General features: G+C 44.1%; 1 protein-coding gene across 2 annotated transcripts in view; it reads right to left on the bottom strand.

Annotated features, from left to right (window-relative positions):
* Positions 1-13,763, bottom strand: part of Mapre3 (microtubule associated protein RP/EB family member 3) — a 50,393-nt gene extending 36,630 nt beyond the window's left edge. The window contains exon 1 of one of the 2 annotated variants that reach the window (XM_046441432.2): positions 13,604-13,763. The gene's annotated coding sequence lies outside the window, so the exon portion shown is untranslated. The remainder of the gene's footprint in view (positions 1-13,603) is intronic. The other variant, XM_046441431.2, reaches the window with a different exon arrangement.
* Positions 13,764-14,742: the final 979 nt, after the last annotated feature.

The following is a 14,742-nucleotide window of genomic DNA, read 5'->3' as shown; positions in this document are numbered from 1 at the left end:
GTGGCAGTGATTCTCTTTTGCGGACAAGATTATAAAGGACTTCTATGTTCTGCCTTATTTATTTCTGCAGTGTTTTCATTTTAAAGGTAATTTTACATTATATTTGTTAATTTAAAAGGAGGGTTTTGGTACACTAAAGACATTAAACACACATTGCTCTTAGAAGTGTCTCTGAGCCAGGCATGGTGGTATACACCTATAATCCCAGCTACTTGGGAGGCTGAAACAAGGATCACAAGTTCAAGGTTAGCCTGGGAAAGTTAGTGAGACCCTGTCTCAAAATAAAAATAAAAAGGGCTGGGAATGTGGCTCAGTGGTAGAGCGCTTGCCTAGTATATACAAGGTCCTGGGTTTAACCCCCAGTACCATGCCCTCCCCACCAAATTTTTTTTTCTCTGAAAATATGGGCAGGTTAGTGATTTGAAAATAATCTTTTTATTCATTTTTTAAGTTGTAGTTGGACACATACCTTTATTTATTTATACATGGTGCTGAGGATTGAGCCCAGTGCCTCGCACACGCTAGTCAAGTGCTCTACCACCGAGCCACAACCCCAGCCCTTGAGAATAATCTTTTAATTTTTGTTCTTAAATTGATGGGAAAGCTAATACATGGATACACACATAATTAGAGCGAGAGTGAGTCAACTGATGCAACATGCTTAAGAGTGTTCCCTGGAGGGTAACTGCAGAGCTGGCAGCCATCTGAGAGATGCCTCCCAAACCCCAAGTCCCCAACATGGGGAAGGGGCCCATGGAGCAGGCAGCTGCCATTCAGGGAACCCTTGAGTCAAAGGCTCTCGGGTGTTTCTCTCAGCTCGCCTCCTGCCTCCAGCAGCCCAAGTGGAGTGGCATTCCTAGTGCCACTCCCAACCTGGAAGTTATGAAATCAACAGATTGCTCTTCCTGGTACTTTTATTGGTTACAGATACATAGGAGGACTTTTTAGTTTATTATTGAAATCACTATCTACCCACTCCTAGGAACCAGTTCACAGAACTAAGGACTGACAGCAACAAATTCATTCAGCAATAATTGCTTGAGCCCCAGCTCTCGCCAGGTCTTATTTGGATAAATCAGCCAGTTATGGTCCCTGCCTCATGAGCTGGTTAGCTAGTGAAATGAATGAATGGTAATAAAAGAATCATGCCAGCAACTGTATAACTATTAACAGGTGCTGAAGCACATTATGTGCTCTACAGGAAAAATACAAGGAGAGAGTGTTTTTTTGCTTTTGTTTTCAGTGCTGGGGACTGAACCTGGGGCCCTGTTCTGCTAGGCAAGTGTTCCACCACTCAGCTACATTTTCAAACTTAGGTTACAGGATTTTTAAAGCAGAGACTTTCAATCTATTAGTAAAAAATTACATTTTTTAACTCAGCATATATAAGAGAGTTAGCTAAAAGGCCAAGAAAGAATGTTCTAAACAGAGGAAACAGTATATATAAAGATTCCTTATTTTACAGAAAAGGAAATAGATAAAGATGTGAATTGCTCAGGCTGAGGCAGGAGGACCACAAGTTCGAGGCCAGCCTTGGCAACTTAGTGAGGCCTTGTCTCAAAATAAAAAATAAAAAGGATTGGGAATATAGTTCAGTGACAGAATGCCCCTGGGTTCAATTCCCAGTCGGGGGGAGGTAGAGGAATGTGATTTGCTCAAGGTCCCATAACTCAGTACTCTAAGTCCATCTCTAAGTTTAGATTCATTTTTTTTGTTGTTTTGTTTTGTTTGTGTGTGTGTGTGTGTGTGTGTGCGCACGCGCGCGTGAGCACATGCACACAGTTCTGGGAATTAAACCCAGGGAGTTGCACAAGCTAAACAAATGTTCTCTACCAGTGAGTTACATCCAATCACTTCTTATTTTATTTTGAGATGGGTGTAGTTAAGTTGTTGAGGCTGGCCTCAAAATTGGAATCCTCCTGCCTCGGCCTCCTGAGTCACTAGCATTGTAAGTATATACCACTGTGTCCAGCTAAAGTTCAAGATTTTTTTTATTGCCCTGTAGCCTATCAGCTCTAGTGTTCTTTTTCACTTTATCTAATTATAGGCCAAGGACTAATTATTTTCTCCTCAGATGGCTAAGAGAAAAGAGAACAGTGGCAGGAGGCTATGTTTACAAAGAGCCCATTTAATTCAACATGCAAAACAATGCACCTCAGCTCTTACCCCACCTGGCTTCACGCCTGCTCTGCAAGGGTTTGTTCCTTCCTGGTAGGGACTGGCAGGGAGCCACCTTCTGCTTAGGTCCTGGCTTTTATGAAAGGACATTTACAAAAATGTCCAGGCAGGGTTTAGACTTGGTTTAAAGCTCAGGAAAGGAGGTCGCCCAGCTTTTCTATTTCCCCACATTGATGGCACACCTAGTTGCCCACACGTTCCCACAGTGTCAGTCTCCTGCTATCGTCCCTGTGACTGTTGTGCATGGTTAGCTGTGTAAATGGCTTCAGCTATGCAGTATGAAGGTAATGTAAGTCCAGCAGGTGAAATAAAGCCCTCAACAAGGAGATCAGTCAGGGTCAGGGTGGAATATGAGAAGGAGAGGGAGCCAGGTGCAGTGGCACATGCCTGTAACCTCAGTGACTCAGGAGGCTGAGGCAGGACGATCGCGAGCTCAGAACTAGCCTCAGCAATTTAGTGAGGCCCTAAGCAACTCAGAGAGACCCTGTCTTAAATAAAAAGGGGTAGGGATTTGGTTCAGTGGTTAAGTGCCCCAGTACCAAAAAAAAAAAAAAAAAAAGAGGGGTCAGAGGAGGCAAGGGCCTTAGGCCAATTTCAAAACAAGCAAGAGAAAAACAGGATGATTATATACAGTTGTACAGTTTGTACACTGCACAAAGAACCCAGTAGAGGGGATGAGAGAGGCCTGGAATCCACACCTAACTCACAAATTGGAGGACACAAAGATGGTCCTCCTTTGCTCTCTGAGGCCAGAGAGGAATGGCTTTGTAGGGCATCTGGTCAGAGAGTTGGAAACAATCAACACACACAACAGCACATCTAAGATCCCACCATTAAGCCTAGCAAGGCCAGCATTTTGGGTTTTATACCCTACGGGCCTATGGCCAGATAAAGGCTGGTGGCTGGTGTCACTGTAGTGGTGACAAGCTGGGATCATAGGGGCTACTGGCCGACAAGAGGAGGCTCCTCCTTTGATATGGTTGCAACACCATATCAAAGCAGATCCACGATCCTCCTCCATCTTCATTCTCCTTCATTCAGAGTCAAAGCAATCCTGGTGCACCCTGAAGGCCAGCTCCCCTCCTGAGATGGGAACCACTAAGTTAAAGATGTTACTGGTAACATACGCCCATGTGAAAATCCAACCCTGACACAAAGGTAAACAATTAAAAGTAAAAACAGCCTCTGCCAAACTAAAAAATTAAAATCTTCCTCTGTCAATGACCTCCTCGCTGCGCATCGTCATGTTCCAAACCTGTTTGCTTCTCACTGGAGCCTGTAATTACTCTGCCCCTCATCGGGCTGATGACCAGTACTGTCCTTATTTTGCAGCCCCTCCCTCCACCTCTGGCCTGAGGGCCAGCTGCTTCCTGCCATCTTAAACTCTGCCTTCTCAGAAAGCTTGCCCTGAACATGCCAAGCCACCCTGCTGCCCACCTCCCACTGCTGCTCCTCCAGGCCAGCGGACTTCAAAGACTCAGTCCATAATGAATTCCGGGGTCAACTTAGCCCTCAGCCATGCTCAACAAAACTTCTATTCATCTCCATACACCCAGGCTCATTTCTCACTGTGGTTAACTCAGGCCTTTAAGACCTCAGTCTCCCACTTCCACCCGCTCACCCCTCATCAGCAGTGGCCTTGGCTGTTTTAGAGGAAATGAAGGTTTTTTTCCTTAGTAGGAACCCTAGTCATCACCCCCGAACTTCACCCTGTAGGCTAAGTAGAAAGAGCCATACCTGTCCCCTCACCAGTCTGAGAGGAAGGCAAGTTTCCCCTCCTTGCAGTGTTACCAGTTTCCTAGGATCTCAAAGATCATCCATTTTTTCTACCTTTCTCTCTCGCACCAGGTTCCTTTCCTCAAATACAGCTGTCCTTTGGTATTAGCGGGGGGATTGTCTCCAGGACTCCCCACTGATAACAAAACGCATTGATGCTCAGGTCTCATAAAAAATGGCACACTATTTGCATATATCCTATTCTCCTTTATACACTAAATCATCTCCCAATCACTTATAATATTTAATGCAATGACTACATATCCCTTCATTTCCATGGATTCAGCATAGTACTTGGCACATGGCAAATTTAAATTTTGCATTTTGGAAATTTCTGGAATTTCCTTGGAATATTTTTGATCTGTGGTTGGTCAAATCTGCAGTTGAGGAACCTGCAGATATACCCTCTGCCATTAAACATGGTCAGACTTCCTTATTATAAAAATTCATTTAAGTTAATACCAAACTCTAACTGAAAATTGGTTGGATCACCATGGAAAATAACATGGAATGGTACAGAGTCTTTGCCTCTGTAATTCCACTTTAAGCAATATGCCCTGGAGAAATAACCTACAAAAGAAAAGAAAGCCACTTGCACAATAATGTTCAGAACAGAGATATTTACATGTGCAAAATGTTAGAAATAGCCTGATTTTCAAAAACAGATTGACAGTGAAGCATATTTGGTATCAATACAGTGGGAAATCATAGAAGTAATGAGATATTTGAAGTGACAGATATATGAAGTAGATTGATATAGAGAAATCCGTAGATGAAGCACATTTTAATACATAAAATATATATTTAAAACCACAATTACAAAACTTACTGAATAAACTTATTATACTTTTATGTATGTTTGCTGATAAAGAATAATTTTATAACAAAAATTTTTATCCTACCTTATCGTTTCTTCTGATTGCCACTTTCCTCCCCTGCCCTGTTGCCATTCTTGGGTGACCAACGATCATCTCTATTTTCTTTCTCCCAGTTCCCTCCTTTCCCCTCTGTGATCTGGCTTCCACCTCCAGTGTTTTACTGAACTGACACCCTAAGCAATCATCAGGACTTTCTTCTAGTTAATTCTGAATTTACTTAAATTGGAGCACTACAACCCCACTTGGGTCATGGTCTTCAACTCTGTACCCAAAACCTCTGGAGAGATTCTGTCAGGCAAGCCAACCCACCTCTGTGTTGTTGACTCCAAACCTACCGCTCCATCCCCAACCCCACCTAAGCTTCTGTCCACCTGGACATCCTCATTGTCACCCAAAGTGTCACTGGTGGGCTCCCACATCATCCTGCACACCCAGCTGTAGTGTGTGTCCCTCTCCTAAGCCTTCCCTGGCTCTCCCAGGCTCAGAAACCACTCTTTGGGCTGGATTACCAAAGCATCCATTCCCATCATTGAGTTTCCATCCCCTTATATTCAACTCACTCACTAGAATGCTCCCTGAGTTCCTTAAGGGCAAAGATTATGCTTTCTACAATAAGGCACTAAAGATATGTTGCTGACATGCAGTACTGTCACACATACTCATCGTCCCACACATCCATCTTCCACTCCAGACTACTATCTCCTCATGGACAGAGGTTGAATCTCATTTCCTTTACATCCCATAGCGACTACAAATAAAAAACAGAAAAAGACTTTGGCAAATATATGTTGACAGTCTACTTAAAATAAGGATTTGTGAAGACAATATGCAAACATGAATAACCTATAAACCTGAAAACTGTACTTTCTGGGAAATACGGTCTTATCAAGTTGTCTTAAAACACTGTACCTTGCTATTTTGGGGCCTGCATAACACATCTCTGTACTTAACAGTGGTTCTGTCACTTAAAGGTGTTAATAGGATGCCCAAAGTGGAAGCTTTCAGTTGTGAATGCCACCCATCTAAAATCAGAACAAATCAGAGATGAAATCAGCGTCCTTGACAAGTGGCAATAACCTGCAAGGAAGGGGGTACAGGTGGCTGGCTGCCAAGAGTCTGGTGCTGCAGAAAAGTCTGGCTACACAGTACATCTTACACCATCCGAGATAAGCCTTTGGCAAAACACTCCTCATATGGGAAGGGATATTTATTTTCATCCAGTGGTCCAAGACCTGCTCCTTTCACATGGCAACAAGCACGTTAGGCTCAACTATAATCTTGCTGACTCAGAAGCAGCTAAGGTTTCATTTCTTACCGGTCAGGAAACACCATTACAAGGTGACTAGGATATTTTATAATTATATTATATTACAAGGTGACCAGGACAACAATACTTTCAAGATAAGATGTCTGTTTCTCTGACAATCACCTGGTGGTGGAGCTTCACCAGCCAAACATACTTGACAACTTGTTCACTAATAATTCCAGGCAGCAGGGAGGGCATCCGCCCCATCTGGGACAAGTGTTTGGGTAGTCAGAACCGTTTGGAGGAAGAGGCAGATCTTGCTTAGCAAACATTTATTACTGCATAGGCCCAGCTGTGTGACAGGCCATATGTCCCTCAAATCCAAGTTCTGGATCCTCAGGAGGAAGCTTTGCCAGTGCTGAGTTGGGCAGACTCCACTGCTGGTAGAAGGCAGGTGTCAGTCCACGGGACTGGAAGATAAGATGGATGTGTGGCGTGACTAGTCTATATGACAACACGATTTCAGTATCATGTCTTTGGTGCTTTATTGTGTCTCTACCCTTAAAAAACTCCGCTAACATTCTGAGGTGATGTACAGTGTATGTGTAGAGAGGAAAGATGAGAGAGGAAGACAGCTGCCAGGCCATCCCCTCTGACTGTGAGCAGCTCCAGAGACCTGGAGTAGCAAAGAGAAGGTGCCTAGACCATTCCTGCTCAGGGCGTCTTCCCAATGGGCAGTTACCTGACAATCATCATCTTGGAGGAAAAAGGGGCCTCCTAGTTGAGAGCCAAACAGAATGTAACTGATGGAAAAGGAGGAAGGAGGCTTTGACAGGCCTGGGCACAGCCCTTTAAAAGAGCTCAGATACGTACACAGACACCCAAATACAAGGTGGCACCTGCTACCCTGGCACCTGCTACCCTGGGGAACCGGGAATCCAGAGAATCTGAAAAGATCCAGGAGAAAGAGAGGCTACCCAAAACAAAGATCTGCAGTATGGTTCTGATATATTTAAACAGCAAAAGTTAAGAGGCAAATAAAACTATCTTAAGACTTGCTTTCTTTTCCTAATTTTTAAATATCTTATTTGAATCAAGACAGACTGCTTCATTTGGATAAATGGACTCTGGGGTTTCTGGGCTCTGTTTTTAAGACACACATCCAAGCACTCATTCTTTGGGCATGCACTCGTCAAGAAGAAATGAAGAGGCTGTCTAAAGAAACACCTCTAAGAAGTATTTACCATTAGCCATGACAATAGTGAAACAAAATAAGCATTTCAAACTAAATACTTAGTGATTTTCTTAGAGATTACAACATGGAATCTGAATGTCACTGGTTTAATAAATAATAAAGTTATAGTTGCTTAATGCAGGAAAGCTCAGAAAACACTGAAAAGCATTATGAAGAGCCATTCACTTCCAATCTATTACTCAGTGACAGTCATCCATTATTTGGCATAAGCTCTTCTAGAATATTTTCACATTTTTCTTTATTTTATTTTATTTACGTGTGGTGCTTAGAATCAAACTCAGTGCCTCACACATGCTAGGCAAGAGCTCTACCACTGAGCCATAATCTCAGCCCTCATATTTTTCTTTATAAAAATGGTATCATTCTTGATATACTATTTTCATTTTTCTTCATTGATTATATAAAATTTTCTGCTATCAACAAACTTCTATAAATGTTCTTAATGCTTGTGCAATAATTTGTGTGAACCTGACCAATCCCCATTTGCTGACCCTTTTGATTGTTTTAAATATTTCATATTATTAATCATGTTGTATTAATAACATATGTACAAGTATTTTTAAATACACCTCTGATTTCTAAATATCCCTAGAATAGCAATTTCTGTAATTTTAAGGCTTTTATTATATAGTCAAAACTACTGGGCAGATCTAAAATATGCTCTTGTTCAGTTATTTTAAATATCTCATACAGTAGTATGTATCTCTTCTATGTAGGAAACAGTTTTGTGAAAAAATCATTTGCATGGAATCAAAACATTTCAGATAGGCTCAGTCCTTATTTACTTGAGGCAAATGGAACACCCAGAGCTCAAAATATTGATGTTTTGATAAAAAGTTGGGTAACAACATCCAGCCAGTTTAGCAAAGGGGGTAGGGCATGGAGCTAGTGAAAACTAGATCCAGGGCATGGGCCAGTGTTGGCCAGACCACTCTCCATAGAGGAAAGCCCATCCTTGGCCAAAAGATGCCTCATTGACCTTGGCCAACTATCACACAAATTTGTACTCTTGGCCAAAGGGGAGGTTGGGTGATGGAATGTGAATTACTCAGCAAAACTCATCCTAACCGCTGGGTAAGCACCCAAAGCACATGTCCAAATGAAAGGTGTGTCATCTTTCTATAATAGATAGGACATCTGGCTAGAAAATACAGCCAGCCAGCTCATGACAAAATTAAAAGTTCAACATTACTTAATGATTTTATAGTTTATCAGTAATTCCTAACAGAAGCCCTTAATAAGTTGCTATGTGGAAAGTGTGCTGGTATCAGCCAGGTCTGCTCTAGGCCACAGCTGTAACAGAGGGCACCAGCACTCCAGGGGTCCCCTGGAAGGTTAAGCCCCCTTGATGATAAATTAGAGACACGTATCTTTCATAAAGGTCAAACTGGCCAGATTATATTTTATTCAGTAGTTAAAAAAAATAGTTATTAGAAAGGTAATGTGCTTCAGTTGGTCAAGAGGAGGAGACTATTCTCAAAAATGGAATGAAAAGATTGGGAAAAGTGGTGGTCCAAGAATTATTCTGGGCTGCCCAGGAAGCAGCCACATTGGAGAAGCCTACCTTCACTTAAGAGCCTGGTTTGGTGGACATTGGCTTGGTCTGCCAGAAGGAAACAGTCTAACCCCGTGGGCTCCACTGATGAAGGAGCCAAGTAAAGGCAATTGTTTATTTTGAACCAAAATATATTTACTGAACAATTACCACCACCAACTCTACTTGGTCTTCACTAAATTACAAAGCATGCATGCATCCTGTTTAACAAGTCAAGCACTGAAGCATATAAAGCAAAATTTTCCCTTGACTCTCCTTTTCCCTCCCCACACATAAATCCCACTTCCCAGAGGTAAATAGCTGAATTTATCTTTTCAATCCTTGATGCTTATCCATGGCATTCTCCCACTTAAGGAAATGTACCTAGGAATTCCCCCACCTGAACGGCTTGCTCTGGCTTCTTACTCACTAGTCTCTGCTTTCAGTCTTTCTATAATTGTTCCTATCCAAAATGACCTCCCTTTGCCTCTGCTCACTTGCAAGGAGGTTTCCTCCTGAGACAAGTAGTTCCTTTCCCTGTCCTCTACGTCTCACGTGTGCAGAGCTGATCTGAGCAAAGTCACCTACCTATTCAAACTACATCTCTAATGGTAGAGAAAGTGACTGAAGGCCATGGGAGCTTTCCTCACCAGCAAGCACTGTGCAGCTTTTCCATTTCAAATTAAGATCACGCCTCACACTGGCCTCCCCCACTGAAGGACTAAAGGCCCCCACAACACAAAACACACCAAGTCTGTCCTCTGCTACAGTCAACTGCTCGTGCTCCACAATTCTTTCTGATAAGCAGGTCAGCTGAATACATGGAGACAAAGGGGCATTTCATATACACGCTGTTCCTATTTTGGCAGTTAGAAATAATATTCCAAATGCCAAGTCTTCACAGGACAAATCTCTCTGTGCATGTCAAATGCACTAAGAGGGCTCCAGAGAAATGGAGGCTACTGAATTTGAGGGCTGGGGATGCATTTAAGTCAAGATAAAATTTGAAAGCATTATTTTAAAAAAAACTTTAGATCTTGGTAAATATAAAATGATTGCTATCTCTTATTAAGTGAGTATTCTATATACTTCCATTCACTTAATTCTCCAAATAATCCTGTAAAACAGATGGTCATTATTCCAGGCACTCAAAGTTTATATAACCTGCCCAATGTCACACAGCAGGAAGTAAAAGGCTGGGATTTGAACTCAGGTCTGTCAGCTCCAGAGGCCAGACTGCCTCACTTCCCCAAGGATAGGCTTAAAAGTCCTCATGGCCCCCAAGAAGTACAGAAGGTTACATCTGGTGGAGCTGGAGAAAATCTTGCAGCCATCCAAGGTGCTTGCTCCTCCTGTCAAGCACTGTCCCTTTCCACTGGCCCTCTGGAATGCCACAGCCCCACAGATAGGAAGTTGAGACTCAGATTCCCAACTTTGCATTGTTTTTTGTTAGTTGGTGCAAATTTTAAAAAGAAAAAACCTTTCTGAGGTTGGAATGTGTGAGGAAAAATAATTATTTTTAAGGTGGCGAGAATAAATATTTAATTAGACAGTTTGAGACTAAATTTTGCCTGGCTTTGCAGTATCTAAGACAATAAAACAAGCCCTAGACTACACAGCTAATTACAGACTACTAAATTATTTTTATTAAAACCCTGTGGACTATTAAATATGAGAGATGAAGCAATGTGGTGTTGTAAAATAGCTCTAGTCTAGAAATTTGGACTCTAATTCTGTCTCAGACACTAGTAACCACCAACAATCATTTGCATGGTGTATGAAGTTGGCAAGGTGTCTTTACATACTTTCTACATTAGTTTGGTGACCTCAGGGAAAGACACTTAACTCTTTGTGTCTCATGTCAAAATCTGGAAATAAGAACAATAAGCTATACCATCTAAGATCCCCTCCTCAGATTTATAACATCCTAAGAGGAGGATATGTACCTTAGAATCCTTACAAATATGTCTTTTAACAATTCTGGGCAGATGTATTCTGGTCATAAAAACTGTATTTTCTGTTCAGTTTCTGAAAAATATAACTTGGCTAAATTCAGGTATAGCTCATAAGATGTCTGCTACCAACTACTTGCTTGGTTTCTTGAAAGTACCATATTGAGGCCCTGGGTTGGATTCCCATATGGGAACTTCCCTCTGTTCAACAGCCACTATCATGCCTAACTCTAGCAGATCATCTTACAAATACAACCCCACAAAGCAGATGGGTTTGGAGGAAGGACTTGAAGAAACCTGCCTTCACAGGCCCTCTGAGCAAAGTCACCTATTCAAACTACACCTCTAATGGTACAGAAAGTGACAGAAGGCCATGTGAGCATCACTCTCAAGAAGGTATGTCAGTACCTACAGCACTACACCATTCTTTCTAATTCTAAGACACACAAATAACTCCTTCAAGGATTGCCACTTCTGGCTGTTTTAATGTTTCTGAAATTAAAATTCACCTTGGAATCTATATAATTTTGATCTGGTAGCATTATTTTACCTAAAAGTTGTTGTAAATTTCTGGTGTGTCTTAGAATCAAGGTAATGCAGTCCTACAAAACCATAACATCCATTATATAGATTTAGATTTAACTTGATTCAAATCATGTTCCTCTCCCTGATTGAACAATTACCTTTAATAATGGCTAAATAGGCAATATATAAGAGGGGTGTCAGTCCTATTTCCTAAGAGAAGTAGTTTAAAAGGCATTCCATCATTATCTCATAAAACACAGGTATGGATTTCAAAGGCAAATTAACCCATATAAAAACCACTCTGATGCTCTGAAAAGGTACCATCCCACAGCAAACTGGAAAGGGAACATTTTACTCACACCCTCCTGATCTATCTAGCCTTGACACATTTTCTTGCTCAATTCACAACCCTCCAACCCAGTAATATCACTGATTCCCAAAATACACTCAGCCCAGGAGGAGCAGCTCTACAGCACAGCTGTCTTCTCCTGCCCTCCTCGGGTATTTCGGTGAGCTATGTGACACAGAGAGGACCACAAGAAGGAATTTAACTCTCAGGCCCCATAGCTCCCATTGCGCTACAGGCAGGTGCATCCCGCCAAACCCCAGACTGGCATTTGAAACAGAAGAAACTGCACTGCTGGATGGGGGCTGTAGTTTTCCTGAATTTCATCTCTATGTTTAAAACTAGGGCGACAGCCGTCTTTGCTACTGTAAACTAATCTGATGGGCATGGGGGCAGGGAGTGGCTCTGAGAAGGCTGCCAATAGGCCATGATTGAGCAAAGTCAAGGAGTGAAATCATTATTTCTCACTGTTTGCAACCCCAGAAACTCCTTCACTAGGATTTTTAGAAGTGAATCACCTCACTCCTTTGCAGCCTGGAGTAAAAAACCCAAGCCTCTTGTAAAGTAGAACTAGCTTTTGTTTACATGTATTTTCTTCTTACACTGAAATCTGGAAGAAAAAAAAAGAATCAAAGGAAAGTTGACAATGAGGTACACACAGTAGTTAGGAGCCCTCAAGTTGAGGCATGTCTATTAAGAGTTCCTGGCTGTGAGCACCAACTCTGACTTCAGCTCAGCTTCTGGAAAAAGAAAACAATTTGGGGCTCTCCTCTGTTCCAAGATCAAGGACTGCAAGTGGATGGGTAGCAAACGACCCAAAATTGTTCAAACAAACTAGAAACCTTATCAGGTGGCATCTCCTAGCAAGACTCACAGCTGTAGGAGGCAGGGGTACAGGCAACAGACCTACATCATGGAGAAACCTCAATTCTCCTCCTCTCCACTCAGATCATGCTGTCAAAACTCACTATTACCCAGTTGGTTACTTCATGGAATTTACAATATCAGAAATCAAGTCCTACCCATTCCCCTAATATAAACAGTAAACACTTGCTATGGACTGTTTCCAAACCTCACGTTGTACTAATTCGAAGGTGATTTTTTTTAAAAAAGGCATTTTAAAGAGTACTGCAACATGGTTATTCACAAGGACGCACCGGAAGCACAAGAACTTGAGCTCCCAAACGCAACCTTTTCTCCCCTCCCTTTTCCACCTCTACTCCCCTGCACAGTGCGGCCAGGGCAGTCACTCAACCCTCTGGGAGGCCACCGTGCTCCAGCAACGGTGTTCACTAAACAGTAGCCGATCACGAAGGGTCTGAACCCTGATCGCGAAACCTATTCTGAAAGCCCCACAAGCTCTCAGCAGCTAGAACTGTCCAAATCTGCTTCCCCAAACCAGCCAGGGCTGCAGCGTGTGGGTTGAACCCTGGGGTCTCAAGGTTTGGACAGGCAGAATGTCCCCCTCCCCCAAGTCTCCCCTCGCTCTCTCCCTTGTCACTCTTTCTCTGGCAAATCACTGGGGAAAACCAGAGAGGCCAGGAGATGTCAGGCCCAGGAGTAAGGAGAACGAAGGAGGGACAGGAGCGAGGCGAGGTAGTTTTGAGGGGAAATATCAGGCCAGGGCAAAGAAGCGGCAGCGCCACATCTAGGGGGTAAGGACCCCGAGGTGGGTTCGGAGGGAGGGAAGGAGGGAGGAAGGAGAGCATGGGAGGAGTGGCGCGGGGAGGCCTGTCTACCGGCCGCTGGGAGCCCCGAGACAGGGACGGAGGGAAGGAGGCCGGCGGGGCAGACGCGGCTGGGGGTGGGGGCGGGGGCGGCGGGGATGGGGAGCCCGGTTCCCCTCCCCCAGCCCGGCCCGGGCCTCCCGCTGACTCAGCCCCACGGCGTCCGTCGCCTCGGCCCGGACTCACAGTGCGCGAGGCGGCTCCGGCGGAGGCAACTGGGGAGGGGGACGGGCGGCGGGGGCGCTGCGGCTGAGGCTGCGGCTCCGGCCGGCGGCTCTGGGGCGGTGGGTCCTAGCAGAGGCCGCCGCGGTCTCCGGCTTCAACGCACAGAGACTGCGGGGGAAGAGAGCACTGCGCAGGCGCGATGCGGCCACCGCTGTCAGTCCGAGCGGGGCGGGGCCAGCGCACCCGCCGTCTCCAAGGCAACCGGGTGGCGAGCGGAGGACAGCCCCTACCTCCACCACTTCTTAGCAACTGCGACGGGAGGTGCTGGCGACGAGAACAGTCCCGCTAGGTCGCCATAGCAACGAGAGGAAGACACTGCCTCGTGAACATGCGGCGGTACCGAGGGAACGCTCTCACCTTGTCACTACGGCAACTGGGAACAGCCCCTTCCCTTGTCCTTAGCAACAGGGCAACAATTCCTCCACCCCGTCCAGTCACAGAAGGAACAAGCGTTTACACCAGATTCTGTAGCCATCGGGTTCTTTTCTCTTATGGCTTCTGAAAAGGCAAACAGACTAGTTGCTCTCTTCCAGAGACGTGGACGAGCAGAGGCCACGTTTGATCGCCCTTCTTGGTTTGTGGCTCCCAATCACAGCTTGTTACTTTAATCAACCAAATTAAGTTTTCTGCATTTTCCTACCAGAAAGTCTGTGCCTTTATTTTTAAATCGAGCTAACAAAATCGTGCCTACCCAAATCACACGAGTTTTTACCAAGAGTGTTGTCCTCCCAATGAATTTGTAAACGACTTTTGTTTCTTCCTCTGGCCCACTCTCCGATGTAGATTCGACTTCCTCACAACTAGCTCCTTCTTTGATCTGCTGGTTCGATTTTCCCACTCTAAGTCTGTTTTTATCCTCTCCATCTCTCCTCTTCCTTCTCTTCCTCCCCACTGCTCTTCCCAGGGTTCCAGATGCCCACCCTCATTCTGTGTTCATTTTCTGGATTTTCTTGGTACAGATGGCTCCTGGATCTGAGACCTTGACCCTGACTCCCACGGATGTCTGGATGTCACCTCCATACCTACCTTGTATATACTTTTTTTATTACACACATCTTACAGTACTGTCCTTTGTTTACACGTCTGTCTCCCCGTTAGAC

The sequence above is a fragment of the Marmota monax genome, unplaced genomic scaffold, assembly GCF_021218885.2.
Source record: "Marmota monax isolate L192 unplaced genomic scaffold, Marmota_monax_Labrador192_F-V1.1 WCK01_AAM20220418_F8-fsc00010, whole genome shotgun sequence".
Taxonomy (NCBI): Eukaryota; Metazoa; Chordata; class Mammalia; order Rodentia; family Sciuridae; genus Marmota; species Marmota monax.
The sequence above is the reverse complement of the archived record's forward strand: the minus strand, read 5'-3'. Positions and strand labels throughout refer to the sequence as shown.